The 16,105-nt window shown below is 46.7% G+C and overlaps 1 pseudogene; it reads right to left on the reverse strand.

The window, feature by feature from the left end:
* Positions 1–9,580: 9,580 nt before the first annotated feature.
* LOC147451325 (uncharacterized) lies at positions 9,581–11,246 on the reverse strand (annotated as a pseudogene).
* Between the last annotated feature and the right edge of the window lie 4,859 nt (positions 11,247–16,105).

The following is a 16,105-nucleotide window of genomic DNA, read 5'->3' on the forward strand; positions in this document are numbered from 1 at the left end:
TTTCATCATCTGCTCCTCTCCTTGCTTCTACTTCAGCTTCTCCGCCCCGCTCGGCTCTTCACGTGCTTTTTCGCAGTGAGGAGACCATAGCATGTGCGTTGAGAGGGCTCCTTCTACGCTCACAATTCCTACACGCAGTGCGTTTGCAGCTAAGGGACGACGGGCAAGGCCAAGGCCATCTTTTCCCTTTTTTTAATTTAAAACAATTCAATCAGCAGGCATTCTTCGGACGCAGCCCAATTTGATATCTCAGAATGCCGAGAGCGGTCATTGGTGCTCCGAGTGTCCGCATTCAAATACTGCATAAAGCTTTTTGAGAGATTTGAGTGAATGCCTCAAGAAGGTGACGAGCAAAAGGATTATCGAAGATCTAGGGAGATTCTAGTGGATTAAAATAACAAATCTACCAGTATGTCCCTAAGAGATTGCAGAGCACCTTGAAAAGATTGGGTGTATATATTATTCCTGGCATTGAGGAAGTCAACATCTTCAAGGATGATACGGTCATTCATTTTACCAACCCTAAAGGGCAAGCTTCAATTGCGGCGAACAGATGGGTTGTGAGTGGCTCATCACCTCTTACCAGGCTTTATAAATCACCTTGGTCCTAACAATCTTGCCAACCTGAAGAAAATTGCAAAGCAATATCGAGCGGAATGCCACACATACTTATGTCCATGAGCGTCACGTAATAGTAGTTCGTCAGATGCGTGTTTCGATTATTGATGAGCGGACTGAATATAGTGCCTTCCACTATGGAGATACCGACCTCAAGATGCCCATTATCATGTGCAGTTAGGAAGAACGAAACATAACGCGAGTTAGTTAGCAAAGAGGCAGAAGACATAATTGATGACCGAAGTAGCTAGAGAGAGAGAGAGAGAGAGAGAGAGAGAGAGAGAGAGAGAGAGAGAGAGAGAGAGAGAGAGAGAGAAAGTAATACTGAATTGAGGACATATAACATAAAGTTACATCTGCATGTTTTCTGTATGGCAGGGAGGACATATATTCACAACTGCACATTCCAATTGCACAAGCACGACTTCAGCTCGACAACACTGCAAGGTCCGTTATTTGCATCCAATTTTCCATGCGCATGCGTTTGCTTGCGCAACACACAAATGCTACAGGGCAGGGCACGTCTTCCGTTTCTTATAATTTTTTGGAGAGACCACAGTGCCAACTCTTCACCATGCTTTTGTATGGCACCTCTGTATGACGCGCATTGTATACTTTGCACTTCTAGTTTGTGACGTTTCATTGCAAGACGATATGTTTAATTATTCACATTGCTTTTTTGTAGCTTGACTTAAATATTGGCCTGTAGATTGGACAATCGAAAAGTAACAATACAACATTGCAGGTCAGTAAAGCACCTCATTTATTGCTGCACTTCATTCATGCTTTATTTATTTTCTTGTTTTAGAATCTTTCGCATTACTTCCCTTGCTTTGGTTTATTTGGATCTCGTTTTCAGAACTATACACTCGATGTCGATCAACATCTGCACATGTTAGTTACACACACAACTCTTTGTATACGGTTGCTAGCCAATGCATATGATGTATTACAATACTGAATACATAAGTAGTGAATAGTAGTGAATGCATGTGGTGTATCACAGTATAGTGAATTCACCTTGTGCATCTTTACTCTAGCTCTAAATAATTGATACCATACTAGGTGTCTAAATAATTGATATTGTACTATATATGTCCTCATTTCTCTCATACTAGGTATCAATATGAACTTCTCAAGACCTAGAATATTACAGTCCAAGCGTCAAATAAGCTAGGCAGCAAATTGCAGCCAACTTGAAACTAGCTTATCATCCATATGGTAGGTCATGGTTTGAAATTAATACATTGTATAAATATTAGAGCATGCAATGTGACATCTAGAAATATGGCCCTTCTACACGGCATACCTCACATATATAGCGATAAACGAGGTTGACAGACAAATGAAATAGACACTCCTACTACCCTCACTTTTGTATTATTGTTGGGCGCTTTGGCATCGGAGCGGCATCAACAAGATTCAGCAGCATTGCATCTGCAATTCAGTACCAGTTCAAGATACCAACCATGAATCAATAGTATCCTCTCTCTATTCATGAGATCGATGAGCAATATTTATCGAAAGACCACATGTCAACGTAACAAGCAGTACATCAGCAGATCCCTTCAACATTAAATGTGTTCTCTTGCTCGGTGATCTTGCCCAACTATCCCCAGTTTGTAATCACGCATGGGAGCTTTGTAACACATGCCATATCACAAGCTTGGTCCACTGGCTACATGCAACTTTGTACAAGATTTCATGCTCTGTAAGACATGCAACGAACCCTACATTGTTTCAATTCTTGGCCATTATTCATGAAAGAAAACCAATCGTAGATGAGATTAATTGTACCTTGGGTGCACGTATTATAGATGAAGCGCATGTGCATGACTACATCAAAAACTCTACTAGGATAGTTTGTACTCACAAATCAGACGTCCAACACTATAACAACCTTGCCTTGAATAAGTTGTACAATCAAACTGACATTACAAAAGTTGAAATGAAGACGAACACGGGTAACATAAGTATCCTTCAACAGTGGATCCTAGACCCTAAGTTCAATGAGATGGATTCAATCGCAATTGACATGCACTGCATGATCATTGAAAACATCGACATGACAATCGGTGCGGCAAACGGTGCAACATGCATTGTTGATGCCATAACATAGAACACAGAAGGTGAAGTTACATGTATCAGTGTTCTCATTCATTGTACCGAGAATAACTACAAAAGAAGAAAGGTAAAACACAAAACAAATAACTACAAAAGAAGAAAGACAAAACATACTCGACATTCACCTTTAAAAATGTGAACCGATATTCTGCGCTACCAACCATTTGATGAAAAATTTATTTTTGAAATACTTTCCATTTGCAAGACTTTACATGTAGCACATATACTAGAAAAAAAAACACTCATTCGTAGACATAGTAGTACAACTTCGCTTGGATATATTCTCAAATGTAACCATCCCTATAATCTCTAATAATCGATGTACTTAACTTAGTCTCCTCCCATAAACATTATAGCATTTTTCAAATGTATATCCCTTTTAAGCATTGCCGCCCTTGCCAAATTAGGCATGCTCTTGTTCCCTTCGGTGCTAGATGCTAAATGTCAATTTGCATATGTCCTGCTATATTCCATAGATGTTATATAGAAAGGCCCACCAAGCAAGACTAGTTTTTTTTGCAAAACTCACAGAATGTGAGTGAATGAATTAAAGACAAAAAGAAATACATAGATAACCATGCTCAATCCGAGCCATGGCTGCATCAGTACAACACACCATCACCACATCTCGAACCTCATACATCGGCTAACCAAGGGAGCCACCCTCCCACCATCATAATTTCACACAAAAAACAAATACCCGAATCACCAGTATGACTACCACACAAGGCACTTCCATTGCCACCAGAAGAGCCTGTCCCTACATCTCCGTGCACAAAAAACCAGTCAAAGCTAGAGAGAAGAAGAGAGCATACCGTCGTAGTAAGGGTGGAGCCAAAAACTCCATCACCAACGAGACTCAAGCAATACAATTGCACTCGGGGGGTCACAGCCGAGTGCTAGATCGATCAGATTGCCAACCAAAGTCAGCCAAACTCGAAAATCCATGCATACAGGCTATTGAGGTGAGCCATACACCTTCTGGGTCGCGACACAAACGCCGAAGAGTGCCACCGAAAAGTAGAATACTACCACGGTCCCACCTTTCGTCTCGCAGGCTTCGAGTCCCAACCACAAAGCCACATCGGACAGGCCAAGCATCATGCATACCATCTTCCACCTAAGATACCAACACCCAGAACACCCATGGAGACATCTGAAACGCCCCTAGCAACTGGGCAACATACACCAGTAACCAAAACATCACCGCTCACAGCAAGTCCTTCCAAACCAGGGTGCGCGCTTCGCTCACCAAAAGGGGGCAGGCTGCCGCCCAAGCCTAATGGCAAAAAAAAAAGGTCCAGATCTGACCTTACCCACTTTGCCAGGTTGGGCGGGACAATCTAGAGAGCCAGCCTAGGCCACGCCACCCCACCCCTCCCTAGCGAACTCTGCACCTACAGATCGTGCATATCTCTGTGAATGCAGCCCAAAGGACCTCCAGACGATGCACCACTGGGCCCCCCAACCCTCATGCAAGCGCTGCAGCTGCCCCTTGACCCGTGCGCACAGAGCAGGGGAAGGCAAACGGGAAGAAGACGTGCATTTAAAATTCTCCAAAGAAAAATCTTTAATAAGAATCATAGAAGATGCAATACAATACCACTTTCTTTCTATTGTGAGTTTTGCCAATAAAAAAAATAAAATCATAGAAGATGCTAATCGCGGAAGGAGGCAAATGAAAGGGGGGGTGGGGGGGATCAAGGGAGAGGGACATCACACGTTGAGGAGAGAGAGAGAGAGAGAGAGAGAGAGAGAGAGAGAGAGAGAGTAGATCTTTTGTCATGTCGGCGTGCAATCGATGCTTGTGGATGTGATTGTCTCTCTTGCAATCGTTTGCTAGGAATGGAATAAGTGTAGCCTCATTCTGTCTCTCTCTCTCGTCTGCAGAGTGCTCGAGTGATGGTGATAAAGATAAGGGGGTAGGAGGGATACGAGGAGGGAGAAACAAGCAGGAGGGGATTGCCCTCACAAGCAAGGAGGAACGAGCAGGGACATAGCACTTCAATGGACGCAGGCGAGGGCAAACGAGCAGGGATCGAACTCGCGGGGGGGGGGGGGGGGGGGTGGTTTGGAGTTTCTTTGATGAGGAGGAAGAGTGGATCCAGCGAGATTTGCCTTAATAAAAGCAAATATATGCATCAAACTTCAACTTTTTCTTGGAGATGAAATTACGGATTTAAACAATTAAGGATAGCCTTAGGAGGTGCCCTCTCTTTGCAACGTAAAGAAAAAAGGAGGTGTGGAGGGGTTGGCATGTGTTGCAAATGGCAGGCAAGGGAGTGCAGGACAAGGTTGCAATCAACAAATGACACGGAGCGTCCAAGAAGCGAAAGCTTGCCACCAACGATTGCTATGGACAATTGGGGCATGGGAGGGTGTCGTGGGCACGGAGAAGCCCTATGTCTATTGAAATTTTCATTGCGGTGTGGCATTTAGAGACAATTTAAATGAAGATTTAGAAAACTGATAGGTTATTAAGGGGTGTAGATTGTTACGGGACCCTGGAGAGCGGCCCGTAAATGGGACTTAGGGGCCGCGCGCATTCGCCAATCCTTCACCTGAACACAAGTTAGCCGACTTCACAACAAGTTGATCAAGTATTCCAAAGGGACGCGTGAGACAAGATTTGGAGAAACAAGCCCGAGACGGGCGCTTTGTATTGATTCAAAAAGTTGATTACAAAAAGGGACAGAGGCCCCTCCGGCGCCTCTCAAGATAGGGTTAATCTAACTCCAACCTAGTATGGGTAGATGGTTTTATGGACGTGAGGATTGCCACCCCGGCTCCGGTTGAACAACCGGCCCCCTCTTAGCTACCCGGCAGGATGCGCACGGTTCACTAAGAGTGGAGTACTACTCCCATTTAAGTCCTTTAATTCGGGGCGCTCAAGCATACCGCCCAAACCCCATGGCCTTGAGGTAGAAATCCCTCTCCAAGAATCACAGTCGGTTCCGTCAAGGAGCCACGGTTCCAAAAACTGTGCAAAATGCCGAAACGGTCCCGCGGGCGCGTCCTCGGGCCAATTTGGACCACGGGACCCCCGGGGACGCGGCCATGGCCCAAGCGGGGCTCTCATTGCAAAAAGCCTTTCGGGGGCTCCCGGAGTTGTGTTGCGTTCACGGGAGCGACGGGTCCACGGGTCGTCATGTGTTGGCCCGCGAGGAGCATGGCCACGGAGAGGGGCAATTCACCAAACGGGGCCTCGGTCCCCCTCAAGTGCCGTCCACGGTGGGAAGTTAGGTTAGCGGGTGTTAGGTTAGAATTGGGAACGTGGACCGACGGGCTGCATGAGGGACAGCCCATATGGGGGCGCTAGAGGCAAGGGGGGACCGTCGACGCGCCGCGAAAAACTTCCCTCTCACGAGGATCCCAACATTCTCCCCTCCCTCAAGGAACTTGACTTCCTCGTCAAGACTGCCAAGCATCTGACCACATAGTGCATACATTGCATAATTGTCGCATACTGCATCTTGATTGTTTTGAAACTGAAACATATCTGTGCTGAACTAATGCATCCTAGACTACTGCTGTACATGTTGGTGGACGTCTATGCCCTAGGCATATGCTTGAGCTCCGGAATCCTGTAGTACCGAAGCAACAACTGCTTATCCATAGCAATGACTCTCTCTTCTGGCACCTAAGTGCAATCTGACATTGGCCGCCCTCTCCACTTAACATAGAACTCTAAGTTGTTGCGCCTGAAGCGATGTTTGATGATGATTTCTGGCTCAAAGGGGTTTACGCCTTTGTCTAGCAGCGGCACATGGTGACTGTATTTCCCATCAACTTGAAATCGTTTGAGTAAGCTGATGTGGAAGACATTGTGGATCTTGACATTGGAGGGTAGCTCCAGCTTGTAGGAAACGTTGTTGAATTCTTGTAGAACCCGATATGGACCATAGAAGCGATGGTTGAATTTGGGGGTCAGGTTTTCTGGCAGGTTTATGTTCTGTGCACTTACCAGTACCAAGTCACCCTTCTGGAAGAACTCGACTCGGGCTTTCTCATTGTGTCTGGCTACATACTTATCTTTGTACTTCATGAGGTGCTTTCTGGCTACATCCAAACGCTTGTGCCAAGCCATCAGAAATTGCTCAGCATCCTGATCTTCCGCATGCATGGTACCCGAAGCAAGGGCCATGGGTGTAATCACTTCTTTTCCTGTAGCTAGTTCAAATGGCGTGTAACCTGTCCCTAAGTGCACACTGCTGTTGTACTGAAACTCAAGGACTTCCAGAAAATCTGCCCAATCCTTTTGATCTGCTTGGACGTAGCAACGGATGTAATCTTCGATGCCTTGATTGATCCGCTCGGTCTGCCCATCTGTTTGGGGGTGATAGGCTGACGAGAATCTGAGTTGCGTGCCTAGGAGCTTGAATAATTCCTGCCACATGTCACTCAAGAATCGTCCGTCGCGGTCTGACACAATTTCCAGGGGCAGTCCGTGATTTTTGAAGACATGCTTGAAAAAGAGCCGTGCTGTCTGATAGGCAGTAAGAGGTGGCTTGGCGGGAATGAAGTGTGCTTGCTTTGAAAAGTAGTCCACGATCACCAAGATGGTAGTGAATCCGTGGCTTTCTAGTAAGTCGACAATGAAGTCCATGCTTATCACATCCCAAGGTCGCGATGGTGTAGGCATAGACATCAGAAGCCCTGCTGGTTTTATTCGTTGTGCCTTGACTAGATGACATGTTGGGCAAGTTCTTACATACTCAATCACATCCTCCTGCATCTTTGGCCAGAAGAAGTAGCGGCTTAGCCTGTCAAAAGATCTCTTTTGCCCACCGTGACCTGCAACCTTGCAGTCGTGGGTTTCCCAGAGTAGCTTTTCTTTGAGCGTTGGATCATCTGGCACATACACACGGTTATGAGCATACCATAGCCCATCTCGCAAGTCGAACAGCCCCACTGAGGTCTTGCCTTGTCGCCAACTTTGCATCATCTGTAATACTGGGGGGTCTGTCTTACTGGCCTCGCGAATCTGATCCAGCACTTCGTCACTGCTTATTATGCTAACTGCATTAACCTCGGGCATGCGACTGAGGGCATCTGGCATCGCATTCTGCTTGCCCGGCTTATGAATGATTTCTATGTCATATTCTGCTAACTGATCTTGCCATCGGCTCTGTTTGTGAGAGAGCTTAGGCTGCATCTGGAAGTATTTCAGGGAGACATTATCTGTATATATTTTTGTATGCTTGTCCAATACGTAGTGACGCCATTGGTCAAGACAGTACACCACTGCATACATCTCCTGCTCATGTGTAGCCCACCTCTTCTGCGGATCTGAGAACTTCTTCGAAATGTAGGCTACTGGTCTTTCTTCTTGCATTAGTACCCCTCCCAGAGCAATGCGTGATGCATCGGTATGAATTTCGAATGGTTTGTCGAACTCTTGGAGCTTGAGTACCAGTAGAGAGCACATTACTTGTTTGATGTGCTCAAAAGCTTGTTGGGCTTCTTCTGTCCACTTGAACGCTAGTGAACCCTTGGTGGTGTCTGTGATGGGAGCCATGATTTTCGAGAAGTCTTTGATGGACTTTCGGCAATACTGAGTGAAGCCCACGAACTCACGTACCTGTGTGACTGTTCGGGGAGCAGGCCAGTTCACCACGGCCTCAATCTTTTTAGGATCCACTTGGATCCCATTTGCAGTGACCAAGAAGCCCAAGAATTCCACTTCCTGTACTGCGAAGACGCACTTTTCCAACTTTGCATACCACTTACACTCTCTGAGTCTGCGGAGCACTTGGCGCACATGTTCTACGTGCTCTTCGTAAGTCTTGCTGTAGATTAGTAGGTCATCCAGATACACGATGAGGAATTCATCCAGCATGTCGCCGAAATCTATATCCATTCCTGCTGAGAAGGTGGCCACTCCGTTGGTGAGGCCAAAGGGAAGCACTAACCATTCGTGGGATCCATAGCGTGATCTGAAAGCTGTTTTGTGCACATCCTCGTCTACGATCCGGATCTGGTGATATCCCGATCGCAGATCGACCTTAGTGAAGTATTTTTCCCCTGCCAACCTGTCTGTTAGATCGTCCATGTGCGGCAGAGGGTACCTGTTCCGGATAGTTATTTTATTCAGTGATCTGTAGTCGACGCAGAGTCTGGATGAGCCGTCCTTCTTTGTAACAAATAGCACTGGGGCCCCGTAAGGTGACTTGCTGGGCCTTATGAATCCTGCTTCAAGTAGTTCTCCCAGCTGTTTCTTCAGTTCTTGTAGGTGTGTGGCATCCATTCGGTAGGGTGGACGGGCTGGCGGCGAGTGGCCAGGCACTAGTTCGATTTTGTGGTCCACTGCTCGTTTGGGTGGGAGCCCAACTGGAAGCTGAGGCGGTACCACGTCCTTGAATTCTTCAATTACCTTGATGATGCGATTATCCCCGATAGTGCACTCTTCGTCCGAATCTACCAGTGTTACTTTCATCACGCAGCATTGAACCTGGGCCCCCTGTTTGATGGCCTTCTCTGCTTGCTTCGGTGAAATCCACATTGAATCCGGGACTAGGTCGTCCCAGCTAACCCGAGCCTTCTCTTTTTCCGTTTTCGTTGGCGTTGGCGTCTTCGTCTGAACTGCGTTTACCTGCCCTCGAGCTTGAGGAGGTACGTAAGGCTGCGGTTTATGATGAACTCTTTCTTGAGTGGTCTTGCGGGCAGGAGGCGTGTCCATCGGTCAAATGATCGGAACAATCACCCCCTTTCCATTCATGTCCAGCATTAGTTGATTCATGCCCTTGGCATACAACCCCATCACATATGAGTCATACCAGGCCAAGCCGAACATCATGTCGTAGGAGTCCATGGGCACGACGATGAAGTCCACTCTGGCTCACCATTCACCTACTTGGACCGCCACGTCGTAAGCCATTGCCGTGTTTGAATCTTCGCCTTGAACAAAGCCTACCGAGATGCTTCGTCCTCCTCCGGGCTTGCATGTCTTTACCCCCAAACGTCTGGCGCACGACGGTGAGATGAAGTTGTGACTCGCTCTAGAGTCGAGCATCGCCAATTGGGATTGCCCGTTGATTACTATCTTGACAAACATATTTGGGATTGGTTTGATACGTGCTGCTAGGCAGTGTAGGGACGCTTTGATGGCTCCTACGCGGACCGTTCCTTCGGTAGACTCCTTGTGTCCGCTTTCTACCTCTTGGTCCGTGATTTCAGTGATCTGTACTTGGGACGTTCCTGTTCTGTCAGCGTTGGTCTCATTGGCCCAAGCGGAGTGAGCACGAGACTGAGAGTTAGCTTTGTGACAGTCACCATCCCAGTGAGGACCCCCACAGTTACGGCAGGGGCGGGACGGGGTCGCCCTCCAAGGCAGCGTCCGTTGAGCAGCCCCTCCCGGTTGGTTCACTGAGAAGTTCCTACTACCTGATGAGCTGCTGTAGCTACTTGGAGCGTTATTGCGGAAACCTCTGTATGGTCGGGGTTGGCTCGATGTGTTGCCTGCGGGCTCACTCCTCTGAGGCCCAGCTGAAGACTGGCTTTTGTTTGAATTGACGGGGGCAGTCCCACTTCCCCCAGACTTTGTGTTTGTGGCCCCCTTTCGACGCAAGTCGGAGTCCACCAGCCTTTCTACCATGGATAAAGCTGCCATGAAGTCGACAGGATTTTGCTTTTCGATTTCCCTACGGGCCCAATCCTTGAGCCCATAAAGGAAACCGTGAAGTCTCACTCTTTCCCAAGTCATTTGTTCCACTTTTAACATAGATTGCCTATATCTAGACACATACTCTTGTAATTTTCTCTTGCCCTGGGTTAGGGCCCTCCATTCGTCTAGATGTCTGAAATCCTCATTCTTTGGAACGAAGTAGTCCCGCATCTCCGCCTTGAGACGGGAACATGATATGTGAGGATTTTTCCTTTCCTCCAGTAACCACCAACTGTGGGCGTCCCCTTCTAGGAAGTGAGACACTACTGATGTCCATAGGTGTTCTTCCATTTTTCTGGTGCGGAAGAAGCTCTCTGAGTCTCGGGTCCATTTTTCTAGTATCAGGGAGTCCCGTTGGCCCGAGTAAGGAGTGGGCTTGATAGGCTTGAAGCTTCCCATTCCATCACTCCCACTCGTGGGAATTCCGGACGTGCTGGCCGGTCCTTTTCCTTTGTCTGTTGCGGCGTTCTGAGCATTCAGCAAACTCACTTGTACAAGCTGTTGGACCAGCGCGGCTTGAGACTCTAGTATCGCCTCCCACCTGTTCATCCTGTCGTCGCGGGGGGGGGGGGGGGGGGGGGGGGGGGTCATTCCTATCTCCGTGAAATGAGTCTTCGTCTGCGTGACTCATCGTATTGGGTGATGAAGGCACGGACTCAAACTCTGGACCGGCTTCGTTGATGGGGTCTAGACGTTGTAGCCTCCCTTGCGAGCGTATCCACCTGGAATACTCCCAAGAGTCAATTACACCGTCCACTGCGATTTCTTCCAATCTTGCCACGGGTAGGGACGTGCTGCTTGAGTCACTTTCAACGGGTCTCTGTGCCCCTCTGTTAGGCATAGACCGGTTTTGATTTTCTAGCTCTGATACCAAGTGTTACGGGACCCTGGAGAGCGGCCCGTAAATGGGACTTAGGGGCCGCGCGCGTTCGCCAATCCTTCACCTGAACACAAGTTAGCCGACTTCACAACAAGTTGAGCAAGTATTCCAAAGGGACGCGCGAGACAAGATTTGGAGAAACAAGCTCGAGACGGGCGCTTTGTATTGATTCAAAACGTTGATTACAAAAAAAGACGGAGGCCCCTCCGGCGCCTCTGAAGATAGGGTTAATCTAACTCCAACCTAGTATGGGTAGATGGTTTTATGGACGTGAGGATTGCCACCCCGGCTCCGGTTGAACAACCGGCCCTCTCTTAGCTACCCGGCAGGATGCGCACGGTTCACTAAGAGTAGAGTACTACTCCAATATAAGTCCTTGAATTCGGGGCGCTCAGGCATATCGCCCAAGCCCCATGGCCTTGAGGTAGAAATCCCTCTCCAAGAATCACTGTTGGTCCCATCAAGGAGCCGCGGTTCCAAAAATTGTGCAAAATGCCGAAACGGTCCCGCGGGTGCGTCCTCGGGCCGATTTGGACCACGGGACCCCCGGGGACGCGGCCATGGCCCAAGCGGGGCTCTCATTGCAAAAAGCCTTTCGGGGGCTCCCGGAGTTGTGTTGCGTTCACGGGAGCGACGAGTCCACGGGTCGTCATGTGTTGGCCCGCGGGGAGCATGGCCGCGGAGAGGGGCAATTCACCAAACGGGGCCTCGATCCCCCTCAAGTGCCGTCCACGGTGGGAAGTTAGGTTAGCGGGTGTTAGGTTAGAATTGGGAACGTGGACCGCCGGGCTGCATGAGGGACAACCCATATGGGGGCGCTAGAGGCAAGGGGGGACCGCCGACGCGCCGCGAAAAACTTCCCTCTCACGAGGATCCCAACATTAGATACCCCAACAAGATGTTTTTTTTTAAAAAGTGAAAGAAAATTTTATTTCTCTCTCTCTGTCTTTGTGTGTGTGTGTGTGTGTGTGTGTGTGTGTGTGTGTGTGTGTCTCCCTCTTAGTGTCTCTGAGCTGCTACAACTAGGCATGTGAGAACAGAGGTGGTTAATGACAAATGCAAGAAACAATCAATATGCATTGTGCAAGTCAAGCGTGGACGAAGAATTTTTATCTAGAGGTGGTTGATGACAAATGCAGAGCAGAAGCAATATGCAGGTGGTTGATGATAAATGGAGGGAAGAACCAATATGCACTGTGCTGGTCAAGCATGGATGGCAGGTTGTGGTAGGATGAGAGAGAGAGAGAGAGAGAGAGAGAGAGAGAGATATTACGTGCCTCTCCAAGCTTGTGAATTTTGTACCTCCCCCAACACTCATATCTATAATTTCTCTAATCCGTGCCTCTCCCAGATCTCAGCACTCACTGCCAGTTTTGTAGCCGGTTGCTACATTCCTCATCATGATTCTCCCTTTTATGCTTGCATGGATAGAGATCAACCATTTTCTGATTTGGAAGAGGACATTGCTTATTTGAAAGGTGAAGGTGATGTTATTGTATTTGGGGATATGAATGCTCGCACAAAAACATTGCAACATGATACTCAACAATTTGATATGCCATACATTTCAAGGGAGTATGATCGTACTTCAATGGATGAGAAAGAGCCGAATCACTATGGAAAGTTACTTTTACACATGTGTAATAGCATGGGTATGCTCATTGCCAATGGTGTATCTTTGTGGAGTGGAACCAATGGATTTACATGTAGAAGACATAATGGGGATAGTGTGATTGACTATATGCTACTCTCTAAAGCCATCATGTATCGCATAAAGAGTTTTATGTTTGGTCAATGGACCCCGGAATCCGACCATCGCACCTTATGTATTGACCTTTCATGTGGAGAAGCAACTAAGCATGATAATCTGAGCCAAAGGAAAGAGAATTTATCACTATGTATGGATTTCAAACGGGCACCAATGTACATTGAAATGGTTGAGCAAAAATTATGGATGACAAAGCTTCAATGCGATGCACCATTGGAAACTAAATGGGAAGCTTTCAAGAAAGCTATTTGTTCTTGTGCGGAAGAATGCTTTGCCATAAAGCATCTCCATGGTATCAACAAAGATAGATCACGCAAAAGGTGGTTTGATAAAGAATGTCAAGATGCTCGAAAGTCCTTGATAAAGCTTGATGCAACTATGGACAAAGACAACTATCAAAGTCATTTGCATACATACAAGGCATTGATTCAAAAGAAGAGAAGAAGATGGGAAGTAAAGCAACAAGAATTTCAAGTCCAAGAAAAGGCACATGCATGTGAAAGATTTTGGAGAAACTTGAGAGGCAAGCGGGTTGAGAATTTTGGTAACTTGAGTCTAGTGGATATGTACACACATTGTAGGCAATTATATGAGCAAGAAAATACTGAAAAAATTCCATTTTATGTTTCACTCCCATGTATGCCGTCTTTTTTTACTATTGAGGATGTATGCCGTGGGCTTGAAAAGTTGGCCACTCGCAAAGCGGGAGATCTTCAAGGTATCAAGCCGGAGATGATCAAATGGACGGGAGATTTTACCCATGAGTGGATGTGTGATATGTTCAACCTTGCACTTCAACATGGTATGCCTTATGATTGGAGTACTAATTGGGTTAAGCCTTTGCATAAAGGAGGGGATGTAAAGAATGTAAGCAACTACCGGACTATAATGATTGGGTCTCTTATGGCAAAGTTATTTGGGTGCATAATGGAGATGAAATTGAGTGATTGGGCTGAAGAGAATGACAAGCGTGCAAAGGGACAAGCGGGTTTTCGTCGATGCCATAGCACCATTGATCATCTTGTCACTCTTCGTGTTCTCATGGAGGAAAGTCGGTTGAAAGGCAAGCGATTGTATTGTTGTTTTGTGGACTTTAAGAAAGCCTTTGATATGATTCCACGTAACAATTTGTGGAGAAGGATGGAAGAACTCCAAGTGCCAAGTGAGTTTATGCTTGCGGTTTCTCGAATCTATGAGAAGGTGATTTGTCAATTGTGCATGGGAAGAGAAATTTCAGAAATTTTTGTAAGCACTATTGGGGTTAAACAAGGATGTCCATTGTCACCAGCTCTCTTTGGTCTATGCATCGATCAATTGGAACAAATGGTACTTGACTTTATGCAAGAAGAAGGCATTGAAGAGGTCACTATTTGCAATGCGGTAATCATGCTTTTGTTGTATGCGGATGATGTAGTGCTTCTAGCACACACTTTAGAAGATGCACAAAAGCTTATGGTTGTCCTTGAGAACTTTTGCTTGCATAGTGGGCTGATTGTAAATGAATCGAAAACAAAGGTTATGCTTGTGAAAACCAACCATAAGGAGAAGCCATGCATTGTGTACAACAACGAGACACTTGAAGTTGTTGAGAGCTTTAAGTACCTTGGCCTTGAGGTTCCATCCAATCACAAGTGGCATGAATGTGCTATGCGTTGTTTGGAAGCGGGAAAGAGAGCATATTATGCATTTGAGAACATGTGTAATGCGAGAAACATCAAGTGTTGGGTTCTCAAGAAGTATCTTTTTGATGCATTGGTGACACCGGTTCTTCTTTATGGAGTTGAAGTGTGGGGTGGGAGCATCTCAAAGTCTACTTGGAAAGAGTTTGAGAATGTCCAAAAGCGTTTTCTTATAAACTTTCTCCAAGTTAAGACACAAACACCACATATGCTCCTACTTCTTGAGTCGGGATCTCTTCCAATTGAGGTTATGGGCATGGAAAGGGTTGTGGAGTACATGATAAAGATGCGTCAAAACCCCTCACATCGACTTCCTACAATTGCATGGAAAGCAACCAAAAAAGTTCAAAAGCCGCATAAAAGCAAGATCTTGAGCATGGGATGGATGCAAGACATAAAGAAGTGGTTTGGGAGATGGGATGCATTACACTTGCTACATGATGCTTCAATTGACTCTCAAGTGAATGAAGCTTTTCTACAACGCCAATGTATTACGGCTTGGGAGAAATCCGGTGGGTCACGCTTCATACATTACACCACCTATATTGCCCCCAACTACAAAACCATGTTCTTCGCTGAGAGAGGAAACCGTACTCACACTTACATGCTTGAGCCTATTCCCTTGTCCGCGATACGCACTATCGCAACAATTCGGCTTAGCTCCCATTTCCTTCGATGCGAGATAGGGCGTTGGGGCAATGGAGAAGAGTCAAATCGATTGTGCACATTATGCTCACTGCAAGTTCAAGAGTCTGAGTACCACACACTACTAGAGTGCTCAGCTTTTGATCACATCCGAACTTGCTTCTCTCACATTTTCAGCCATAACTTAGACCTACACACTTTCCTCTCGCAGCCAAAGTGTGGGCTCTGCATTGCGACTCTCATCACTACAATTTTGGAGCATCGAGAGTCACTCATCAGCCGTACACATACTACATCACATGTAACTTTGGTCCCATAGGTCATATTTGACCTCCGAGGATGATAATAAAATCTATCTATCTATCTATCTCTCTCTCGTGTTCGAGGGTAGAGCATCCTGTGCGTCATGGTGGTAAGGATAGGAGAGATGTGGTAGAGTATACTTGTGCAAGTAGTGCATCCCTATGCACAAAGAATGGGGGTGCATACCGAGGAAAGCGAGAAGAGGCAAAGGTAGCGATCGCAAGAGTCAAGAGGGGACGGGCTTGTGGAGACTCGATGGTGCCTCTTTTGCTTTTGAATGTTGAGATTCTCTAGGAATCTCATAAAAAAATCAATTTGGTTTAGTTGTGTAGAACCAAAAGCCGATTCCACCTTCACAAAAGAGATGGTGACGACTGCGCATCCCATGTTTGTTTGTCGGGTGAAGTAGATCCGTTGTTGCGAAC

The sequence above is a fragment of the Adiantum capillus-veneris genome, chromosome 9 (genome assembly GCF_014529385.1).
Source record: "Adiantum capillus-veneris isolate H3 chromosome 9, ASM1452938v2, whole genome shotgun sequence".
Taxonomy (NCBI): domain Eukaryota; kingdom Viridiplantae; phylum Streptophyta; class Polypodiopsida; order Polypodiales; family Pteridaceae; genus Adiantum; species Adiantum capillus-veneris.